Source organism: Haliaeetus albicilla, chromosome 27 (assembly GCF_947461875.1).
Source record: "Haliaeetus albicilla chromosome 27, bHalAlb1.1, whole genome shotgun sequence".
Lineage (NCBI taxonomy): Eukaryota > Metazoa > Chordata > Aves > Accipitriformes > Accipitridae > Haliaeetus > Haliaeetus albicilla.
Window position 1 is genome coordinate 6,860,201 of NC_091509.1, and position 24,961 is coordinate 6,885,161.

At 36.6% G+C, this 24,961-nt stretch overlaps 1 protein-coding gene across 1 annotated transcript in view; it reads right to left on the reverse strand.

The window, feature by feature from the left end:
- Positions 1-24,423, reverse strand: part of TENM2 (teneurin transmembrane protein 2) — an 848,782-nt gene extending 824,359 nt beyond the window's left edge. The window contains exon 1 of the mRNA XM_069772607.1: positions 24,405-24,423. The gene's annotated coding sequence lies outside the window, so the exon portion shown is untranslated. The remainder of the gene's footprint in view (positions 1-24,404) is intronic.
- Positions 24,424-24,961: the final 538 nt, after the last annotated feature.

Sequence of the window (24,961 nt, forward strand, 5' to 3'; positions counted from 1 at the left end):
TCTTCCAGTTTGTAGGAGTTATCTGGACCAATTTCTAGTTCTGAAAAAGGTTTTCACAATACCTTTTATTGCTGTTTAAGCCACTATCAAAATTGTTTAAAAGTAACAGACATGATTTTATGGTAAGAAAATGGATTTCTCGGTAAATATTTTACAGAATAGATTCAAAACATGACTGACGGAATTCTACTAAAACGTAAGAGGAATGTCAAAAAAGCTCATACTACTTGCAGCAACATTTTCACCACAAACAGTGCTTTTGAGAAAAGATAAAAGGTCTTTACTCATAATGAACAGCAATATGTTCTACAAATAGACCCCATAACATCATTTAATGTAAGGAGTCAATGTTGAGCATGACTTGCTGGATTTGGACTAGAAGAACAGTGGGCTTGATCATGTACAGGTGCTGACTGCTATGATTCAGCTTATTGAAACCAACAGGACCAGTGTCCAGCCCTAGCTGTTCTGCAGTACATGCCACACTTGTCTACTCGCAGATGCTGTTCTCCATCACGCTACAGAAAGCCTTTCTTCCTACATCCCTCTAGAATTATATAGATAAGAAGCACAGACAGAAGCTGCTCCCCTACTTCTCACTTGGGCTATCCAGTATTGCTTTTTTCTTACCCAGTGGTGGAGCTTACCCAAGCAATGCAGGAGGGCACACCGCCAGCTACCGGGAAAGAGAAGAGCAAGCCCTGTTGGTCCACAAAGCCCTGACACTACGCACCCTGGTAAGAAGACACAGGTGCTCATTGTAAGTCACGGGACTTTGTGATTTATTTTACATCCATCATCCAATTGAAAGCATGCTTTCTTGGCTAGATGAAGCACTCTGTCCCGCTATGCACGAAGAAATTTTGAGTAATTCCTCCTTCCTAATGTGTTTTGAGAACAGCTGACTGGCGTTATTTGCTGCAGCCATTTGGGATACAGACAGGCCTCTGAAGAAACAGAAGCTGGAGGAAGATGAAAAGATGAGTGAGCCAAGGAGGAGCAAAATTCCTGCAACATTTTTAGCAGCAACTACCACTGCTCTCTACTCTCCAGGGAGCAGAATACAGCTAAGTATTTACTTGGCTTATTTGAAACGGCTTTTCCGTGTAATGGTGCATCTAGAGAAAAGACTAGCAAAGAGCGCTTAGTTGGTGTGCATTTTCAGTGATAGAAAAACTTTTTTACTTGGTGTGCAAGTTAATCTTTTAATCTGTGAAATCCAGTGCTAAACATGCATTTTTAAGGATGACAACTTCTGCCTAGTCCAACGTGCACTTATAAACAGGGACCTGGCCTAGAATTCAACTACCTGGGCTGGATCAGACTGTAGCCTTTTCAGGAATGTTCCCATTTGACAAGAGATATCAAGCATATGTAACAGTGATGATGACAGACATAGGACTCTGTACTTGAGTAGTCCCTTTAAATCAGGCAGGAAAAATAATGTAAGTATTATACACAATAATACACTGAATTACTTGTCGATCACATAAATGTAAAAGACAGGATGAAAAACTCAGTAATGTTCATGATGAATAAGTACAAATATTACTGAGTAACAGTGTTACTCCTGAGAGGCCATGTTCCTGAGCATAAAATGCAGTAAGGCAGGTTAACATTCATTTGGGTGCCCAGCAGTACTTAATACTTTTTAAAATTTTCCCACAAAGTAGATTGCTAAGCCTGTCTATACTAGTGTATATTCAGATTCATTATGAACTCTAGGCAAGTACTTGAAGGAAGGAAATGTCCCACAAACTTTCGTGAGCTCCTCTTTCACATCAGAATTTTCTGAGTTTTATAATTCCCATTTCCAGTAACTACAAGAGGTTAAATACTTTCAACCGATGAAACCCAGTAAGACATTTGCACACAACTCCCTTAGTGTTCTTCTGTTCCATGCATCTTCACGAGCACACAGCCAAGTCCTCAGCTTTGCTGGGCTCTGGGTCAGAAATCAGGGATGGGAGAGGAAACTCTGGACTGTGCACGATCAAGAGGAGGACTGAAAGCTACTCCAGCCCACACTGCCACATCTGGTACGCAACTCACAGCTGCGAGTAACCATTCTGGCATGGGGCATTATTAAATGGTGTAGTACCTTAATCACTCTTCTATTTGAAGAATGTTTTCTGCTCTGGGGCTTGCAGAGAAGTTTTATAAAGCAAAAAACCCTTCAATTGCTCAACATCCAAAGGACCTTTTTTTGTGTCAGTGAGGCAGCACACTGTACCCAGACAGCATTGAAAAATTGGACTCTACGTGTGTTCTTATAATGCATACGTATGAAAAAGATAACCTCTCTTTAGTCAAAGTGTCATCACATAGGCAGTTTAAGTCATGTTAACTGTTCAAACATTTAAAAAGTCAAATGTATTCATTCGTATTTTTTAAACTTCAAAGTCCTCCTGATAAATCTTATTTTGTGAGAAGAGCAGCCTTCTTCCTACTAAGCAAAATAACGGTTACAGAAAGAGATTTAAATATCAAAATCTTTATTTGCTAAAAGTTCGATCCTAAAGACGTTACTCTGACACACTGTCTTTGAAGTTAATACGGAGTTTTACCTGAAAAAGGACAAAGATTTAGCATTGACTTCTAGCTTCTTAATTGCTTTTAAAGCATGCAGGCAGATTTTTCTTTGCTTTTCATGAAAACTCTCAAACACAGACTTAGGATAGTTGCTACTAAAACTTCGTATAAGTGTTCAAAACAGCCACCATCTGCTAAGAAGTAGAGAGAAGAGCCAGTTTCTCTTCTGAAGTCACTATCACAGCACATGACAAACAACCCAGACAGAAAGGAACAGCGAAAGTTCCTTCAAACTTTTGTTTTGGTATAAAACACAAGAAGTGAAAACACTATTCAATCTTTACTACTTCATAAATAATTTTAGAAAAGGTAGAACTGAGGCCTGCTTTAGTAGACAAAACACTAATGCTTTCACCTCTAGGACAGCCCTTTTGTCTAACACAAGTTCCTGAACAAACAGAATTTGGTGTTCTGCTTTGCGATAGTAGTTCGTATCAGAAAACTGATCACCACACATGATTCAGAACAATCAGCAGTCTTTGGCAGAGACACAGTGTTAAGCTATCACAGGCTGTGAATCACCTCTTATCCTAGGAACAGTGTAATTGGGAGAAAAGGGCAGAGGTCAATAGCAATGCAGTGTAATGACGGTGTACTTTTTTGACCAGATGCACAGTATCTACTTATATGAATAAAAAGTCAGAACTCCCCATTTTTGCCATTACTCTGACCTTCACTGTCCCACTCACTCCAGGATTGGAAGGATTAAATGAAAAAAGAAAATGAAAATGTTAAAACAATTACAGTCCCTTATATGAGCTTCAGAAATTTAGATTTGAACTAGTGAGTGAGGTTGAATGCATAAAGGTCTGACAGCCATAAAGTTAAACATTTTATATATATATCAAAACTGTAATATACCTGTGGAAAGCTTTCCAATGAATTCTTAACTGTAAGCAGCCTCTGCAAATTTTGAACTGTCTGTCAGCAACAGGAAATTCAGAGTTTTGATCAATGCTTAGTTTTTTGAAGACATTTACTCTGAAACATTCTCTATTCCATAAAGCTATATGCCTTGTTTGTCAATGAGTCAGTTCCTGTTAATAAGTCATGCAAAATGATGCAGATTGAAGTTATGCAAAGAAAATTATCTTTCTTGAAACTACTGTGTTAGCTGATTTGCCTACTTAACATGTTGTGACAGCTTCAAGATCTTGAAACTGTCTAGAGATATACACAAACCATTAAAAACTCCAAGAAAAACTGCATTTGAAATAATAGCAAGTGTCAAAATATCTTGGAAAACGTGGGGCAATAAAATATTAATAACAAAACAGCTGTTTAATGGCAGCCTACCAAATACTTACAACATGTTGATGTTATTTATACAAGAAGAGGGGGTATGTCACATTTGGAAAATGATGTCCTATGGTTCTCCAGGATGCTTTAAGCACATATTAGAAAAAAAAGAAAAAAAAACCACAAACCAGGAGCTATTTAACTGTATTTAAATTTAACCAGTGTAGTAACAAAAATGACAACTTAGCTAAAAAGCTTTCTTTGCACACTGACTTTTGACAGCCTTCAAGAACACAAGAACAAATAACGCCTTATTCTGATGTTAACATTTTTGTTACCTGTCAGTGATTTTTGTTTGTTGGTTGGTTTGTTTTTAAACACCAAACACACAACAGCAGCCAGAAGACCCCTATTATCCACACAGGTTGAATGAGCTTAGGTAGATATACATGACCTCCAGCTCTAAGAGACAAAAAGAAAATAAAAACTCCAGATGGTACACTGAATATCTAGATTACTCTGCAGGATTAAGAATCATCAGAATAAATGGATACATTTTTCTTTTATGGTCTCTAATTTTGAAAATATTTTAACTATGTAAAATCCTTTTAAAAAACTAGATAGTGACAGGTTTAAGCACTCCAGTCTGAACCTGTAGTTGCAAAATTTAAAGAGCATAGAGTAGGTGCCTTTATGAAAAGGGCTACCTCTTCCTGGATTTTACAGTTTGATTTTCTGGACTCAAAAAAAAAAAAAAAAAAGACAAACCTTTACTTTTTTTTCTTTAAGTGCCATTTTCTTAATGAGAAATTGATGAATGATGACATCTGGCAAGAGAAAAAAAGCATATGGTCTAACTAGCTGTTTCTACAGAGGTTAAAATCAGCTTTGCAATTTTCTCTCATTGCCATTATGATTGACAGATCATCAAATAAATCACTCACTCTTCTCCCCCTCTGTGCTGGTCCTCTGTACCATCAAAGACACCAGGGGGTAAATTTGCACTGTAGTGTATGAGGAATTAGACATGCAAGATCCATTAACATAAATGGGATTTTTGCACCTAATTCCCTGCACACCATGCTGAAAAATGTAGCCGTAGGATATAATATTCATGTTTTCTTCTTTATTCTATTTATAATTTTTAATTATTAATTTCTAGCATAATTGGGTTCTTCTAAAGAAAATGAAATGCCTAGTATGTTACCTAAAATATTGTTTAAGACCCCTTGGGCTTGATGTGGAAGATGACAGGGAGTATGTATGTGTGCGATCCAAAAAGTTGAAGAAACTAGGGTGAAATAGGATTGTTGATCACACATTCAAATTGGCTCTGCTTCCATCACAGCTATTACCCAAACTTTGCCTGTTTCAGCCCAACCCATCTTATCCTCAGCTCTCTCAAAAAGTAATCAAAATGGATATACTGTTCGAAAATTAGAAGAAACAAACTTAGTCACTGAAACACAGGTTTGTTTTTTTTAAAAAATTATTATTAGAGCAACTCTGAATCAATGGAATGGGATGGAAGGGTGTCGTTTTTGAGGTTTTTCCTTTCGTGATACCTCAAATTGTTAGATAAAAGCAGTTTTTCTGAATGATACTTAAATGCAGTCTGCTTCCATTCCTTTGCTTTCATTGAAAAATTCTGAAATTGATTTGATTTATCTAATTTCAATCTGCAGCAATTTTAAGTCTTTCATTTTGATAAGCGTGCAAATAATCAATTTGGGTTGATCTATTTTCTTATTTCAGGGGCTTAATGGCTATACTGAAAAAAATAATTGTAATTCAACTGCATTGACATAGAAATGAGATATGAGAAGTTCATGGTCAGGACATGATTTGCTATCCTAAAATGCTTCCAGTTACAGAATATAGAACCTTTCTATAAGCAGACAACATCCTTCTTTGCTTTTCTATCTTAAACTGGCCAAGGCACCAGAAAGAGTTGTTGAGACTAGGCTGTTTGTCTGTGTTAAATCTGTGTGGTATGACCAACATTTTCCAAAGATTCAAAAAGAAGTGGTCCTTCATACTGAAGGGCTAAAAAAGAAAAAATAGACAAAGTTTCAGGAACAAAAAAAACTAACAAAAAAGAAAGTGCCATGAGGGAAGATGGTGCAAGGTTCAAAGAAAAATAAATGAGCTGGATAGCAACATAATGTTGAGAAGGCTGAGTTTGCTATCATACAGCTTAAGATCTGCAGAACTGAGATAACATTAACAAATTACCAGGTCAGACAAATAATTTGTTGTATTTATTAGGGACTGAAGAGAAGCCAAAGCAAAGAATGCTGTATCAGTAAAGTTGACAATGAGGATGAAACAAGCAAGTCTGATATCAGACATTTTGTTGAGGGAGATACTGTGAGATTTGACATAATGGGCAAAAAATAGTAATCCAAAATAGCTGCTAGCACACAGATCTGAACAAAAATTGTCTTTTTGAAAGTGGTGAGGAAGAAGGGGGAAGAGTGCTGAGAGATTAAATGCCTCATTCATTTTGGCTAAGATTAATATTGCAAAAAAAGGTCAATGGAACATGCCTGAGAGATAGAAAAACACTAGGTGGAAGAAGAAAGGTCAGAATGGGAGTGCTAATTTTGCAACCTATTCAACACATTTAAATTTGAAAGATACAATATAAAGCTATAAGACACTATTTGGACCTGTATTTCCAGTGTTTGCTGCCATGTTTTCTTCTATATTGTCAGAATCCACGTTTTAAAAAACCCTGTAAATTCAAAGTCTAGACAAAGCATGTTCACATAAGAATGGTATGAACACAAAGCTTATTTTCTATCTTGGTCCCTTTCTGATAAAGTCTGATGAACAGTCCCTGTGTTCTTTACAGGTCTGTTTTATATAACATAAACTTATTTTGAACAAGCATTCTAGTAAGCAACAACTATGTCTGAAGTTATTTCTATAAAATGTTGCACTTACTGGTTAATCTAACAGCTTTACACGTCACTTCAGCAAACAGAGAAGGGAAATGTGCACCCGTTTGCTTCTTGTATGACAAGTTTTTATGCAAGAATATATTTTCACACAGTATAATGGGGCCTTTCATACTTTCTTTTTCTTAAGATATTTCTCTTTACTTTTCAGAAACATTGATAGAGAAAATGCTGCAATCTCTTCAATTTTCAAATAGAAAAATACAGCAAGCCTGTCTGCTTCTGTAGGTATTTTTTAAGTTTATATAGATTTTTTTCCTCTCTTGCTACAGCCAAAAACAGTGGGAGAAATACCTCCTGTTCATATTAATCCTCTTTTCAAATGTTAAGGTCTAGTTCATGTTTACAACATCTTATGTATGGTCCCCTCATATCTGATATAACCAATTATCCAAACAATGCTAACACTACCTTCATTTCTGCTGAAGTATATATACTTTTTTCAATCAGTCCTGAAATTACTGAGTAGGAGCTTTTTTGGATGGCTGCTAAAATGGACATGGTCATATTCATCATAATTTCTCGCAGTTTTATTAGTCTGCATTTTCCCATGATGAACAGAATGGGAACTGATGGCTACATTTCTAAAGTTTCCAGAACTTCTCTGCTGTTTTCACGTACCTAACAGCTTATGGTACTCCAACTGAAGCTGAATCCCCTGTGAATATACTTTCTGTTTACTATTGCTAGATTACAATGAACATAATTAATAACACAACACTAGGCAACTCACACACTGCGTGTCAAACATGGGATATGACAAATTGAGAGTCAAATAGATCCAGTTTTATTTCTATTGAAGACATGATGAAATGCCTAGCAAGCTACCAGAGATGATGCCAAGAGATTAAATCTTCTTGTTAATAGCATAGAAAAATCAATGTTACTTTCAAGACATTGCTGATAAAAGATTGTAGAAATATTTTGTCTTTTATAGGTAACAACTACCCCTGTTGCCCTTATCTTTTAAGTTCTTTATTAAGACATTCAAAATACTCCTGGTGACATCCTTATCATAAATTTTTGCATTTTTATGGATTCAAGTTTAAAAGCTTGTTTGTTTCCATTCCATTGGAGAATATTGTTCCAAAGAATTTGATTTCCAACAAGGGCACAAGATACATATTGCATATAGGAAGAGTGATCACTAGTTTAATTTGCACATAGGTATGTAACATAAATATATGTGTGTGTGTATAATCTAAGTTGCTTTCATTGTGGTTTTTACTTACCTAGTTTTGTTCAGAAGAAAGTAAGCAGCCTTTATAGTCAACATTGCATGTATGCTTTGTCCCTTTTAAAACATGAAAGGAAAACTGTGAAGGTACTTGTGCATGTAACTGCACTCTGTTTGAGGGCACTTTATGAAAATAGTATATATTATGCACCTCATCTTACACATCTGAGAAACTCATTGTCTGCCTAAAGTATTTAAGCACTGTAAAGCTTTAAAAATGTAGCCTTCAGCATCTTCATGCTGTAATAACAAAGCTTGCAGTCTTGTTGCAATGTAGTTGAGTAGATGAACAATATATCCCTTAAAATGTCAGATGAAACTGCTATTTCCCAAGCATTTCTCAAGCATTACTGTTCTTTAAATCTGACTCTAGCTCCCTTATCTATCTTGCTTTTCTCTAAGCAGATTATAATTGATCAGACTTATCAGGTAATGTGGTATCTTGAGTTTATTATTTTATGAATTTTATTGAAAGGGTCTGTTCTTCCCCTGTCCAAAACTGGGATGACTTTGTATATGCTGCTTATGGTAGTACTGACCACTTTTGCAGATATATAACTGTACAGATTAACATCTAATTTGTTTTCCCACTATCACCTCAAGGTCTCTCAGTGCTATTTCTTCACAGTTATTTCCTCCCAGTTGTATGAGTTTTCATTGTCCCCTGATGAACTTTCCTATGTTCATTTTTGTTCAATTTTACTAAGATAACCTATCAATGAGATATACAAGGCAACAAATACTCTTTTTCTTTTTCAGTTCCTGAACAATGATACTGAAAAGAAAGACCCTAAAAATCATCACGTCAATTTCTCTGTAATAATGTTTCTTTCTCTTTATCAGAGGAGGCACATTTTTGCTAAGCTGATTAAGTAGTTTCATAAATACTTTTGTCACAATTTATATTGGTAAATCACTTGAAAAACAGATTTCTTCAAGAGAATTACAGCCAATGCTGTAATTACAGCCAGTTGGGAGGTGCAAGTAGAATTTATTTTTGTTTTCATTACAGTGACAGGAGAGATACTGTTCATTCATTGGTCAACATAATTCTGTCTCCATATTTAGCTTTACACTATAGAATCTTCCTACCTCAGAAGAAAACCTTAAGCCAAATTAATCTATGGAAAAAATATTTTTTTTAAAAATCAGTTAAACTAGCTTTCAATATGATTACTATTGAATTTCTGTTATCATGTACCTGGTTCTTTATAATACTGATGAAGAGGCTAGATATATCTGATGAATATATCTAAAGATTCAAAATCACCAGAGAAATGAAGTTAATTACATCTCACTAAGGCAAAGGTACTCAAATATAAAGTTATTTTGGAAAATATTGGTAATCCAGATGTTTTTGGGGGTGGTTCCTTGCTTCAGACAAACAGTATCTTGTTTTCAATCATAATTAAAGTATTATTTTATATGTACATATACTCACACACAAAGGTTGTAATTTGAGACACAGATATCTACATGTAGATACCATATCTGATTTTGTCTCACTAAACCCTGTACTAACAGTAGAGGAAAGAAGGAAAGATTCTGACCTAAAATATATGGAGGATATTATCTTAAATGTGTTAGTAGTCTCTGACCTTTCAGACTTGGTTAAGGAATGGGCAGTGTCTAGCAAAATTTAAAGGAAGCTGAGAACTCCAGACAGGGCAGCTGGCAAGGATAAATCCAACATCAGTGATAAAGACAAAGGTCAGGGGGCAAATATATGAAAATTACTTTGTACAAGTGAGGACAGCAATACTGTCACATCTGTCATTTCTTTAGAGCCTCTGAATAATAATTTCCCTTGGATCAGGACCCAATGAGCCTTATAATATGAGACTGTAATTCCCCTTTGGGTAAAAACCTCCTTTAAACACGACGATAGCCTAAAAACTCCTGGAACAGAAATAAACAACATCACTTGATCCCACAAAGGAACTGCACTGCAGACAACTCACATTTATGAAAGTTTCCTCATTACTGGAATGCCCACAAAAGAACATAGGCAGCACCAGGAGGAAAGAGAGGAGGAAAGAGCGAGAGGAGGAAAGAGCGAGAGGAGGAAAGGGCTTCAGCAGAAAAGGATTCAGTCATCAGAACTGGAAGAATAAAGCAATTCCTTTCAGAGTTTGGATATATACAGACAGGTTAAAAAGTTCTTTAAAAAAAGCTAAAAGAAGCTTTTAGCCCATGACTAGATGAGGCGTGTATCCCCCTTCTCTGCGGCATGCTGTCCAGCACAAATGGTGGCTTGCACAGAGAAGGGAAAGACGTGTAATCTGCATCTGTACTCAAAGGATTAAAAACAGTAGAAACCTAGAAAGCGTAAAGCAGTACTGTTGTGCAGTTAATGTGAAATCAATGGCAGCAAAATATTTATTAGAGCTTCCAGTGACGCATGAACCCAGCTGAGTAAGAGGTCGCCACAGACCAGGAAAAAGAAGCACCTTCTGATGTGAGACTTCATCTTGTGAAAACAGACCTGAACCCCTTGTTCCTTTGCAACAGTATCAGGGTCTTCAGCAAAGTAAAGATTAGCATCAAGCTTTAAAAATATGTTATTTGGAAAAGCATACGCATACTGGTCTCAGCACTCAGATGGTAAAATTGGCTACTGACTGAAATGGAAATATATCAAACTAAGGACACTAATCACAGTAATATTGGTTTTTTTTCCTGAACTCCTCAGCAAGGTAAAAGCTATACAACTGATACTTTTGCCCTTCTACATTTGTTTTTGCATTTCCCATATCTGATGGAAGAAAGCATACGCATACATGCAATCCGCCACTTTGCAGCAAAACAATCCATATTCATATCTGATAGTGCATTATGTAATCCTGTCTTCAGATAACATAATTGTAATGTGAAGTGATAAATGCTGAATAAATCGCTTATACTGATAAGTGTTTCTGTGCAAATGAAAGTCTAAAGGCACCACAATACTAGGGGAAGCATTCAAGCTAAAAGAGGAATGGAAATTATATAGAGTATTCTCACTGTCCTCATGACATCCAGCAGGACTGGACAACATGCAACACACCGTTAATATTCTTTCCAAAAGAAGAAAAAAAATACCACTCCATAATCTAGATTCCTGTGTGGCAGTGTACTATTCAGCCAGGATTAATCACGGCCATAATGGATGGTAACATAAACACAATGCCTTTGTTATTAAACTCTAACTTCAAAGTCATAACACTTCCCATGCAGTAGCAGTACAATTCATAAATTAGGCGAAAGCATTTGACATTCATTTGTTAAATAACCTGTTTCTGAAATGGAACAATGGGTCAAGATAAGTCAATTACTATTTACACATTTATCCAGCTGTATGACAGCTGTAGTCATAGGTAAAGCCCACACTCGCATAAGGGAAGAAGGCTGTTGAGAGTGGAAAACTAACCTGATCATTTGCCGCAGCACTCTCCATTCCCAGCTTTGCTCTGTGCCACCCTCCACCCTGGTCCCCCAGCCTCCTCCCCAGTGCAAAGGATTTTTACCAAGGGTGGCAGATTGCTATAATTGCAGAGTAAAACAATGTATTGCTGATCTTACTCTCCCCAGAGCTAGAGCCGCAAAGGCTGAGAAGAGTTTGGAATTTACCGTAAGTGCTACATGCTGCTCTCGGCTGGGGCTGTAATGAGCTTCGCCTCTGGAGAAGGGCAAATCCCCATGCTTGGGGAAGGGAAGAGGGAAGGACATTGCTTCATTTTGCTCCTAGTATTGGTGTGTGTTTTGAGGAGAGGGCTGTAAAATTAAAGAGAATTTGAGAGGTAAAAGCAGACAAATAAGAGAAGGGGGAAGGGAAAAGGCAAAATGTAGAGATAAATGGCAAGTGATAGGAAAGAAAACCCAGGGAACTAAATACTTGCAGCAGCAAGAAAGCAACAGGATAAGAAAGTTATTCTTCAGTTACTGTTTTATAGGATTCTGTTTACCCAAAGCACAGAGATGAAATGTAAAATGATTAACAGCTGATGGAGTAAGGAGTATTTATAACCATCTATCATCGCAGGAAGTAAATTCAAGTTCATGTAAAAAGAAATATCAAACTTGCTGGCATTTAAAGTAAGACAAGGTTAGATTATTTTAAATTAAATTTTAAATGCAGGTGAAATTTATAATTTGTTGTACAGCTGCTGACATTTTTGTTTTTCCCTAGACTCCTGAAAAGGCTAGAAGGCTTTATCTCAAAGAAGAGAGGGAGGACAGGAATCAAATTCCTGCTGAAAAGATGTATACATAAAAACATTCAACCTGCTGTATCTCATGGTTCTGATCGCAATCTTAGCTTTTAAATCAGCACAGCTCATTGTCAATGAGGAGAAGATATGGAATGGGGAGAAAAATCACACAGGTATGTATGGGGAAGTAGCAAATCTAGCAAAGTAGGTTTCTACATGAACTAACAACCCTTCGTTAATATTAAAGACCAGGATGCAGCCACCCTACAGTTGATTTCTATCACCAGTTACTCTGTGCAGTCCTTTACATCAACACAAAGTCAATTTTAAATACTTGAACAGACTTTCTTCTTTGGTGGTGTTTTATACTCACGTTGCACTGATGCATGATTCTAGTCATACAGGGAAAAGGCCAGTAAAGTCACTGGTCTTTGCCTGCAAAGAGGTCTTGTGGTTTTAAATAACATTTTAATTTGAATTGTAACAAGGTTAAGAGTGGGATTCTGAAAAGTTCATGATAAGCAACTCCACAGACCATTACAGCTGTGATCATTTGAACTTAAGGTCAGGGAGATCCTGTTCTAATGATTCAAATTTAATTTTGCTTTAGCATCTGTATGCTTCTTTAAGTCAAAGCACTGCTCTTAAACACGCCTCTGACACCTGGGGTGAGGCTCTGAAATGTTACCTCAAGATAACAGCAGACAACACATACACAAGCCTGAAGTGTTACCTTTGGAATGTATGAAAAAGTCCATTTGACAAATAATCAAAGGCAGAATAAAAAAAGGTACATGTGGGCAAGTTTGTCACAGAATTTGAAAGCTGCCTGTTCTTCCATCTTCTGCACCAAGTCATAGCTGTAACTGCATTCAAGGCTTTATTCTTGTGCTGACATTTTCGTTCTTTTACTTACCCAAATGAACAACTAACTGCCTCACAAAGAACTTGTTCGATAGAGACCCTCAGTCTTCAGTTTTGGAGTCAGTCTTTGGAAATAATACCCACAGAATGCAAGTGGATCAGACAACACCAAAAGTTTCAAACACACTACTGATTAAAGCTTGAATCTTACACAGATATTACACCTGAAGCCTGAAGGTAATTTTATCTTTTTTTCCCCTAATGGGGGCATCCTAAGCAGGAAGGTCTGCTTAGGGCAAACTCTTGTTTCAGGCACCAACCCCATCTCAAATCCTGGCAATCCCTGTTAATCACTCTAAGTGCATCGCTGATTTGTTTACTAGCGAAACTGCCACTTGTCAAACTGCTCAGAGTACTGTTGTTTACAAGCTGCAGATGTAAATCATGATATAACGATAGCAAGGTGACAGCAACAAAATGTCCAAGCTCCTTTGAGGAGACAAGATGACAGGGAATAGAACAGACCTGCTCAATTGTTAATTCCCTGACACTGAACATAGGTTGCCAATTTTGGCCAATATTTTTCCAGTTTAAATAAAACATGCATTATTGATCTATAAATACAATCGATGGATATTGCTGAGGAGAACCCACCTCACTTCACAGAGTTGTGGGTCACACAATAAAAGCTGTCAAAGGAGAGATAAAGTAAGAGGGCATTTGGAGATGAAGTTTTGTCCTGTCTGGTGATTTTATCTGAGTCCACCATGCCCTTTGGCAGGGATAAGATGCATTACCATTGCAATAGGGAGTAGGCAAGAAGACAAAGATATCTTTTATTTTTCTTCAGCTATTCTTCACGAAGGAAAAATGAACTTCATTTAACTGCAAACATATCAACTTGGATATTTTCTCAAACTTGCATGCCATGAACACTTCAATATTTTGCAAAAACAGAGACTCCTACCTGAACCGGGTCCACTGCAAAATGGGAAAAATAGAGATATGCAGAAGAGAAAGTAAAACTGGCATGATTTTTTTTTTGTCAGGACTACATAATAAATTGGAAAAAATAGCAATCAACGTTCATCTTCACTCAGTAAAATGACCTTCTGTTACCCCTTAAACAGCTTGTTAGTACTTATTATGGCAACAGTTTGATCCATACCTATTGTTGCAAGTCAAAAAATGTAATAAAATGTTGCTTTGGGGTCATGGGGGCACAGCTGTTTCTGAACTCCCCACTAAACCTGTGGGTTCCAACTTGGCCTTCACTTAAGACGTACAGCTGGGGAAAAGGGAGAATGAGAGATGATGACATTTTAGTCCCCATTATGAACCAGAACTAAAATGTGGAGAGGTCAACAGAAGGATTCCTGACATTTTACATTCTCCATCTGTGTTTCAAAGCTTGTTGACTTCTTCTAATTTTTTAAAAAGACACTGCATATATGTGAAATTGAACATACAACGAAGAATGCTAGGAACACGTTTAATGGCTTTTTCCCAACTGCCCGCAGTGTTTCGTTACTAATTACAAGTTAGTCTAATTCACCATTCCAACTTCGATTAAAAAAAAAAAAAAAAGTATATGCTTTAAAAATAGCTTAAAACTTGCAACTAGTATCCATCCAGAAACTTGATGCCCACATCTATAGAAAACACAGTTATGAAGCCATACTATTAGCTTGTTTTATTTCCTTCGGTCCTGTTAAATGTGAGGCCATCAGCAGAAGCAGGCTTACCATAGATGCTTAAACTGCACCTAGGTGGGATTGTGGACTGCTAAAATCTCCACCCTACCTTAACTTTCCACTGCTGAGGAGAGGGTCAGAAAAGCTAGAGAGGCTTGAGAAATCATCTGAGGCACCAAAGGCAAGCCCCCAAAAGGTGTTCACTAGTTTTTTGTTGATTCCCTACCCCCCCCCCCATCATAGGCATTTGCTGTAAGCGCTCAGCAAGTTTGACCCATTTTATTAGCATGTGTCGAGAGCACAGATACCGGTACATGCACTCTATTAGGACATGTTAACATTCTGTGTACAGATTCCATATTGGTTATATGCAGACAAAGAACTTGCACGGGAATTGGACGGCAGTTTGGTTTTCTTCTCTGCTGCTTAAGCCAACCACCAACAAAAAGACCACTGACATAATATCAGAGATGCTAATGTAAATGTTACTACCTGGAGATCCAGATGCCTGCTGTTAAACCTGTCTGTCCCAGACCAGTTAAAAGTCAAATAGGAGGACTGCTTCTCACAGCTTTCTGGTACTGTTAAGATCATGAACTGAATTACTGGGATAAACATTTGAATCAGGAATAGATATCAAAGAATACATCATTTTATTAAGTCTCACAGGGAGGAATGGCTGCCTTCAGAATGTTTCCTTACACAAAAAGATGAGTAATGCAGCAGGGAGGAAAAACAAAGAACAGACGGCAACCTCAGTCTCTCTAAATGGGGGCACTGTGTTGTCATTAACAACTAACACCAGAAAGTGTCTAGAAAAACTGCAACAATAAGCATAAGGGAAACTGAAGCAATAACATCACACTTTCACAGTTATAAAATCTCTCTGACATGCTTGGCAAGGGAGTTTAGTGTGAAGGGACTAGTATACGCAGGCTGTAGTAGCAGCAGAAAAAGAATGAAAAAAGCCTCTCCATTCGTTGATTAATCACAAGGGTGTCCTTGAGTTCCCTTCAAACATTTGACCATGATATAAAAAATGACTATCCAATGAAAGAGAATGACACCATGTTTTGAAAGCAAAAACTCAACAAAGAGCCATCAAATTTGACAAATCTATGGCAATATACTGTATACTAGCCTACATGGCCCGATGAAATTAGGGTCTGTCAAAGTCAGTAGATGTCTAGTAGCATTCTGAGACAGATGGAACTTGTGAAGAAATCCTGAGCACTCTTTGCTATACTCTCCCTGTACCCACGAATTTTTTCCAGGAGTTAGTTTGCTGTAACTGGGAATATAGATCAAAAAATGGAAGAAATTTCCTTTTGAAGAAGCTGGAAGTCTTTGCTAAAAAAATGAGATCTCAAATGCAACGCTTGTGTGCTTAAAACATGTAACAATTTAGGTACCTATGGATAAATACTGACTTTTTCCATGACCACTGTACTCTTCTTTCATATGGCGTGACAATTATGTTTCTCTTTGGGATTCAGATTCTCCATCTAAAAGAAAGCCATTCTCCACATAAAGCCATATTTCGTAAAGACTGTGCTTAGGGCCCATAAGGTATCCTTTGTTTGCAGCTGCACAATTTTCCATGAGAAAAAAGATATTTTGCTTAATTGATGACTGCATTGAAATGAACCCCAGGACAGATGCTCCTTGTACATTGACAGATTGCTGCAGGCAGGGCAACACCTAGTTTCTGTTCCCTTTTGTCAGGTAGGTGACCTGACACAAGGAATTCTGGAAATATTATCAAGAAATTAAGCTTTTTGATGAGATGACTTTTTTTTTTTCCCTCCCCTATTTCTTTTTTTGTTTCTTTTCTGTACCGCAGTTTGCTTGGCAAAGCATTTTCTGAGGTATGCCCTAAAATTTCTCTGAGCTACTGGGGAGTAATTTCCTCAGCCTAATCTCCTCCACAAGACTGTAAAAACTGTAGGATAAAAGGGGAACTGTGGCGATTTACCTACTAATTAGTTGCTCTTATTAAGAAGACCGAGATAATTGATTTTAGGATGCACTACCCCTTATTAAGACCTAATTTAACTGTATATCAAAGACTAATTAAATGGCATTATTCCATCTCACTGATGAGTTTTGATGCTTAGTGAATAGATTTGGGTTGAAGATGAACACACGGTAATAGATTTCTAACTCACACAGATAACTGTAAACTAAGAAACTGAGCAAAGGGAATTTTGGATTATCTAAAAGTAACACATTTATTAGTATTCCTTCACACTGGTATTTTGAAGTAGAAAAAACCCAAACCAAACCCCAAACATTTAAACACCTGCTGAGCAGTACAGGGAAAAGGAAAGACAATGAAAAGACTCTCACTGTAAACTGTTTATTTAAACATTTAGGTAATTATCTTAGACTGAAGAACTGCATTTGTGAAAAAGAATATATGCTTTCATAGCATATTTCTCTGTTTATTCTCAAGAGTTGTGTAGTTACAGCAAATCAAGGGACCACAAGTAATAGATACTATTTATTTGTGCCATTTCTGAAGAGTGTTTAAAGAAAACAGATAGCATCTCTCTCCACCTTAAGAATTATTTGAATTTCTGATTATTCGGATACCTTGTGGCATTCCAAGTTCATTTAGCGCTGAAAAGGAATAAAGAGACAGGGTTATATGCCTCCAGTTCTTCCAAATAGTCTGCAAGTTAAAATAAACATAAAATAAGAAAATATTATGTTGCTTTTGAGCAAAGGAATGGCAGCGACTGAGTTTACTAATAAATTCTGAGGTTTTTGATCCTTCACTCTTTATTTAAATGAACTCATCTGTCCTAAAATAAATCCCTTAGCAATCCAGTGGCTGGTTTAATAAAAAACAACTTACAGTAAATTTGTGTGTAAAGTAAATCAATTTAAAGCTTTAATCCCATCAATCTACCCCCTAAATAAAATGTTTTGTCCTCTAGACAGAATTGCTCTGACAATACAAACTCATCGCTCTATTTAATCTGTTAGGTCATGGCCCCGGAGATTATGATGAGCTGTCTCTCGAAGACCCAGTGCACTGCAATACAATGTCTCTTGGATAAACCACAAGATCCTCACAAAATACCTGATGTCTTCGCAACAACTCTGGGGTGTATTTCCTTGTTTCTAATAGTTTCTTTCACCAGCAATTAGATAATCTGCACAAAGGAGCATCAGTCATATGTCACTTTTTCATTCATTTCTGGCCAAGGTGTAACTATCCAGCAGCAATAATCTATAGTTTTAGACACCTAAAATAAACATCACCCTGTACTGACTGTAGAGTATTAATCTGAAACTGAAATTTTGCAGGTATAAAGTTTATTCTGCATTATCAGAAGGATATTTACGCATTAAATATTCTTTTACTAATGCAAATAGAAATAGTAGTACTGTAAAGGGAACAAATATTTATTTCATCGTTTGCACAAATCATATTTATAAACAGATAAGTGAGCAAACTATTTGTGTAAACAATCCCTAAAGAACACGAGGTACATACAACCAACCTTGCAGCTAAGCTATACATAGGAGATTTTGGAGCAAAGAATTACAACGTAGTTTACTCTTCACTTCGTAGAAAGTGATGAGGTTTTTACATGTGAAGAGAATTGTATCCAAATACTTAAATATCACTAGAGAAAACTTCCAGCTTTGTAAAAAGGAAGAACTAAAATGCAAATAATCTTAAATATTACATTAAAATGTAATGCTTTTCCTTCTTATTTAATGCACGTGTCCTTTCCTAGTACCAGAAAGCTGATGCCTGGATTTTGAAATGTGTATGTCCATGCCCTTCTGGACATATGCATGTTCATGAATGCACATGCACACTGTATGCAAAAATGCTCACAAATGATGCTGTGCAACTAAGTATCATTTTTATTCATGTTTTTGCCTAGCACTCAGTCTCGCTATCACAGATATTTGCTAAGATGGTAGGCGAGCAATGGGTACCTTCAGTAATTTGCAGTCAAAATGCAGATGTTGTACAGCTACTAATCCAACATAACAGGCAAAACAATGTTGCTCCAAGACCTTTCCTCAAAATCTTCCCCGTCCAGCTTTTCTCATAACTTGGTATTTCATTAAAAACTAGCAGGTTATCTTCCAAAACAAGTCTCTGCACATACCTTGGACTTAAAGAGTAAAAATTCCAGAATACTCTGGCACTTCTACACAACTCTCTATCTCCCTATTTATTTGCATTTTGCTCTTTCAAGATTTCTGCTGGCATTTTCCGATTAACACCTTAAGAGCTTACAGTACCATCACAGTGCTTTCATATTCTACTTCAGGCCTCTTCTCTTTATACTTAAAACAGAGACTAGTATTAAGTGAATGCAACCTTTGATCTATCCATAAAGTTCCCGTACTACTGACATGAAAAGATACCTCACTATTGCACCAGAAAACATTTTAGGGAGAAAAGTAAACAGTTTGGAGCCTCCACATTAATGTGATAGCACTATCTCTTAATGAAGTACTTGTTATAGTAATCATTGCAGACTTTGGTACAGGAGTCACAGAGAGATTCTACTTCTCAACAACTTTTTTTGAAGATGTCCACTGGCAAAATGGAAAAAACTATTATCAGCGCTTACTACACAGCTACACTGGCAGCCTCCCTGTCCATTCTGTTGAAGATGTTGGCACAAGGATGGATTTGGCATTAAATACAGGATGCTATACTGGAGAGAAGAACAACTATTTCATTTAGATTTTTACTACTCTCATCTGGTGAAAAGGTTAATCATATGGGGAAGTTAAAATATCAGGTTGGATTTTTTGTTGTTTACTCACAGAGCAACAGGAACATCAGGTGGCTAAATAACTCCCCCCGCCTTCCTCCTCCTCCCCTTCAATTAACATTTGCAAAAAGGAAAATCTGGCAGTATTCAAAAGCCAAACTTTGGGAATTATTAAAAAGCATGACACAAATACATAATCAAGTCATATATGACTAAAGAAAGAACCAATGCTAGAACATGCTGAACAGCAAAGCAGGTAAAGCACTAGCTGTCTAATCCAAAAACAGAGATTCAGAAATGATTGATAAGCTTCTCCAAAATGAGAACATTCTATTCTGGCTGCAAGTTACTATTGCATAGACAGTTTGCTTCCTTCCGGGGAGCAGTAACTAAATAACATAGTCAGACTCGTTTCAGGTCTCTTGCCCACCATGCTAGAAATCAATCTTTTCTTCTATGCCTTTCTATCCTCAGTGACAAACCTGCTGTTAATTTACAAGTGTACGCGTAATACCAACTTTCTTGTCTATTCTTCACATCACAGTGCTAGAAATGAGGCAAACAGTTTGTACAGAGGAAAGAGATTTATCTACTTTCCCTTTTTTGTTGTTTGGGGTTTTTTTTACCAGAAATGTAAATAAGAGAAGCTTAGGGATCAATTGCATTTGAATTTCTCCTGTTCTCAAATGTTCATCCAAACATATTGTAAAATCAGAGCACAGAAGACACTTGGGGGAAAAAAAGAAAAAAGAAGAAAAAAAAGAGAAAAAAGGAAAACAGAAAAAAAAAAAGAAATACATAAGAAATAGATGGTGCTGATCACCTGAGTCCTCAATTTCAATTTATATTTCTTAATTTTTTAATGAATATGCACATTTTGATAAAGACTGAATCATACTGACATAAAAAAAATTGTGTCAAATAAAAGACAGTATTCTTAATGCATCAAAAATTTTCTTCAAGATTACAATAGCAAAACGTGTATCTGGCAAGTGAGTCGGATGGAGGTCTTTTATATGACAGTTTCACGCTGATACCCTTTTATAACTTTCCTGCCTAATTCAACCAGAGTTTTTTGATATATTTAGCATCACATGGAAGTGAGGTTACAGAGGTCATAAAACATGACACTGACCCTACATATTCCAAACATTGCTGCTAAAAATTACACCCAGCATGTTTGAGAATTTCAAGGCATATCACAATCCTGAAAGACAAAGAACAAATCTAAAATTTGATCTAACATTCATTATAATATTAAACAAATATCTCAGGATTCATGGGGTTTTGCTCTCTCTTGTGTAAGAAAGGAATAGAATTTAGAAAAGTAATCCAAAATTTTCTCATAAATAATACTGTGACTATCTCAGCACTTGTGCAACGGTCCATGTAAAACTTCAGGAAATTAATCCACTAGCTGATGAATTCTACATAAACAAATACTCTGGAAGGCCAGCAACAATGTATGGTAACAAGTTAGCTATAATTAGTAACTGAAGCCTTAAAATAACTGCATCCTCCTGAGTTTGCTGTATTCTGGAAATGATAAAATAATTTTATTCCAGTGTAACTAAAATGGTAATTGAAAGCTGATTTAGGATCAAAGACAACCTCAAGGTTATAAATATTTGTAGCTGGCTATGAAGTATTCTCATAAAAATTTCTTGAAAGTGGATGCCTTGCTCCAATGATAGTACGCTTGCAGGAGCCAAACAGAAGTAAGATATTTTCTCAAAGACTTATATATAGGAAAAGAAGGGGGGGGGGGAGCAGGGAGAGAAAAGGAAAAAAAAAAAAAAAAAAGCTTGTGGGGGAAACCCAAACACTTTACCACAGAATCTAAGTGCTCTTAGCTGAAGATTATTATAAAATGCTCTATTTGACAATGCTGGAAAAAAACCCACAAAACAAAAAAAAAAGAACCCCAACACCACTAATGAGTAAATGTCAACTGCCATAGAGAAGTTCAAATTACTTCAGTAATTCTTTATTCTTTCCATGCAGTGTTGTCACAGGACACCAGCCATTACAGAAGCTTTGCTTTTTCCTTCATGACTAGCAAAATCCATGTTTATAATTCCTCCAGGTACTGAATTCAATATTTCCATTCATATTTAAATTATTGTCTTCCATTGTACAACAGTTTCCAAAACAATATACTTTAAGTTTTTAAAGCTATTCCATAAATATGCAGCTTTTTGAAGTGTTCTTTTATGCATTATACAAGGCAGAAAAGTGAGACAGAAGTAGTGGAAACTTTTAGAGACAAAAGAATCTGTCTACCCAATTCCTTCCTCAATTGCCCTCCAAGGTTGCTTGTGGACCTAAACAATCTAAATAACTCTGGGATTGAAATTAAGGCATCAGTTCCAAACTGAGATGATCACATTCAGGGATATTAAAGATGCAAACAAAAAATTCCCATGCAGAAGAAAGGTATGAAGTAACAATTTTGCATAAACCATGAGCTCTTCAACTACCTGAATCTCAAGAAACAAACAGAGAATGTGGCTTTGAATTGCTGAAACTTACCTTACATTTTCCTTAAGTGTAATTACCATCTCATGAGAAACTGTATTAACACACCTAGTCAATAAGTAGTATGCAGAAAAATCTCTTGTGTATTGCTACTATATATTCTCATCCTGTTATTTGGGGCATATCCTCTGGATTGCATTCACTTCCTATTAACACATTTATGATTTAAAACCTACTAGTAGTACTATTTATTCCAAATTCTTGTCCTCTTGAGCAATCTGACCAATTCATTTAAGGATTTGAAGGAATTAATGTAATTAATACAATTTAAGGGATGACCTATGATACAAAATGTCAAATTTCAAGTTGTTTTTCTCCCCTAGTTATCAGTGCTGAATAATTAACGTATGCACAAAACCTGAGTTCATAGCTGAAAAGTGCACTTGAATATTTGAAACCTGCTTAGAGACTGATGACCTTTCAGGTGTTGCTGCTAAGAAAGTGAGAGATCAGATCCAACAACTTGCTCATGGGTTATGGTGGATTAGCATAACACATTCCAGAGGCTTTGGGACTGCAGAGGCTGGCAGTCATCGAGGGAAGGCATCAGGGGGACATACAATGACAAAATGAAAAAAAGGCAGGTGACAGATGAGGATTATGATTTTCCATTGTCAATTAGTATAACTCTATGTTTCTCTAGGTTTCTGACTGAATCTTCCCCCTGACAAGTGGGTTGATTTCCTCTAAGTTGACTACTACTATGTTTTCCAGAATAATCACTGCCTAAATTTTTCAGTCCTCTAACACAATGTTTTGCCTGGCTGTACCATGTACAGGCTGCAGATTTTTCATCTGGCAGTTCTACATAACCTGCATGTATGAGCAATCCTGTGATCAACTGTAACTATCAAACTTGTCTCCCCAAAACCAAGCAAACAGTGAAATCATGGAAGTAGCATTCTTAGGTGTTACTATGTTGAATCTCAAACCTCAGAAACAGGTCTGACTTGGAAGTGGAAAGGGAAGCTATAGACAGATACAACGCCTCACGTCACCAGTTTATGTGTGCCATAATCTTCTGCTGACAAGATTTTTTTTTTTTTTTTTTTGCTGTGAAAAAGAACCATATTGTAAAACACACCACTAAACACCTAGAGGAAAAAAAAAAGTGCTAGGGTAGCACACAGGAACAGAGAGAAACCCTCCTCAGTAATTCTTTACAACAGTGAATACAAAACAGTAACACATGGTTAGCAATTTACCATCTTGCTGCATCCTAATCTAAACAATACTGTAATAGTAATCAATACAAGTACTTGAAAAGACTCATGATATGTCCGATGTCTTTAATTTTCAACAAGGTGCCAAAGCACTGTGAATAACATCCCTGGTTTTACTTTCCAAAATGATAAGACTTCTTCATAAAAGAAGCTCAAGAAGAAGGAAACAGACTGCTGCAAGAGTGTCAGTAGGAATCTAAAAAAACCCATGACTACAGCCTGTGCTATAATACAATAGATGTTATTTATTCTGCAAAGCACAAAACTATCAACACAGCTCAGGAAGAAGATCAATAGATTATAAGGACCTTATAGTCATCACAGTGTCCTCTCTTCTCAAAAAAGAATCTCACTTAGTGATTTAGGCATACATATATATAGAGTTTGTTTTAAGTGTAGTAACAGAAGTGGCAGGTGTATATACATATACACATATATACATACACATGCATATATATTTTTATATACTTATATATAAATGTGCATCCAGATGCATTTGCATGTATATACACAGGCACAATCTTGAGGATTTGAATATACAAACATTCCACCAGAGAACCCCAAAGTAACCATTATACTAGAAAACCTTTTGAAACTCACACAGACAATGAGCTTATATACAAACAGCACTGGAACTAGACTGAGAGTTATTTCAGAAATAAAGTGCACAAGCTCATTAGCATGACCATACACACAATGAACACCAAAAATATTCTTAACAGAGAAGTAAACTAAATAGTTGAGTAGATGTGGCAAAAAGGTAACAACAGCCAAAGGCACTAATCAAGGTCACTTCTCAGAGAGGACAGAGACAAAAATTCAAGCAGGATATTGAGATCAGATGACTGCAAAAAAGGAAAAGATAGCCCAAGCAGGGATATGAAACTGCAAAAATTGGACAACAGCATGGAAGTATGACTAAAAAAAATTAACTAAAAATAACTGGAGCAAAGACTTGGATGGATATTTAACCAGCAAGACTGACAGAGGCTGCTGCTGGTGCTGGGAGGAATAATGCAGGCTACAGAATTCACAAGCTCTTTGGATGAGCAAGAAACGTTTTTCAGAAATTTTGTTTACAACGCGCCTGATGTCATTCGTAACCATTACCTTAGAGGAGACTTTCAGCAGGGGATAAACTCCGAAAACACTTCACAGAGAGGTGTTTGGATTTCTCTGTTGAATCTGAAAACCAGAAAATCACTAGTTAAAGCCATCAGCTTATGACACAGAGGTAGCACTGGCAAAAGTGATAGAAAATATCCATAGAAGAAATCTGCCCACTGAACAGAGAATGTGCCAAGGAGAGAGGTGGATTAGTGGGTTTATCTCAGAAGTGACAGATTTCTGCATTTCAAAAGTGCCATGCTGGAGTGGGTGATGGAGGGACTTACATGATCAAGAAGAACCTGTGGTTCACCAATAGCCAAGGGTTTTGATTTGATCTAAACTCTGTTGTAAAATCCTGAGATTAACCCCATACTGCCACTTTTCCCCTTTGAATATCAGGAAGATTTATTTCAGGGAGGTTGAACAACATTGGAAATATATCCAAATAATGTAACCATATGAGGACAGGTTAGAAAAGAGTATAAAACGGACATTTTTGTCCTTCCTTCTACACCTCCCCACCTCCCCATGGAATAAAAAGCAGGTTTGGGTGGCAA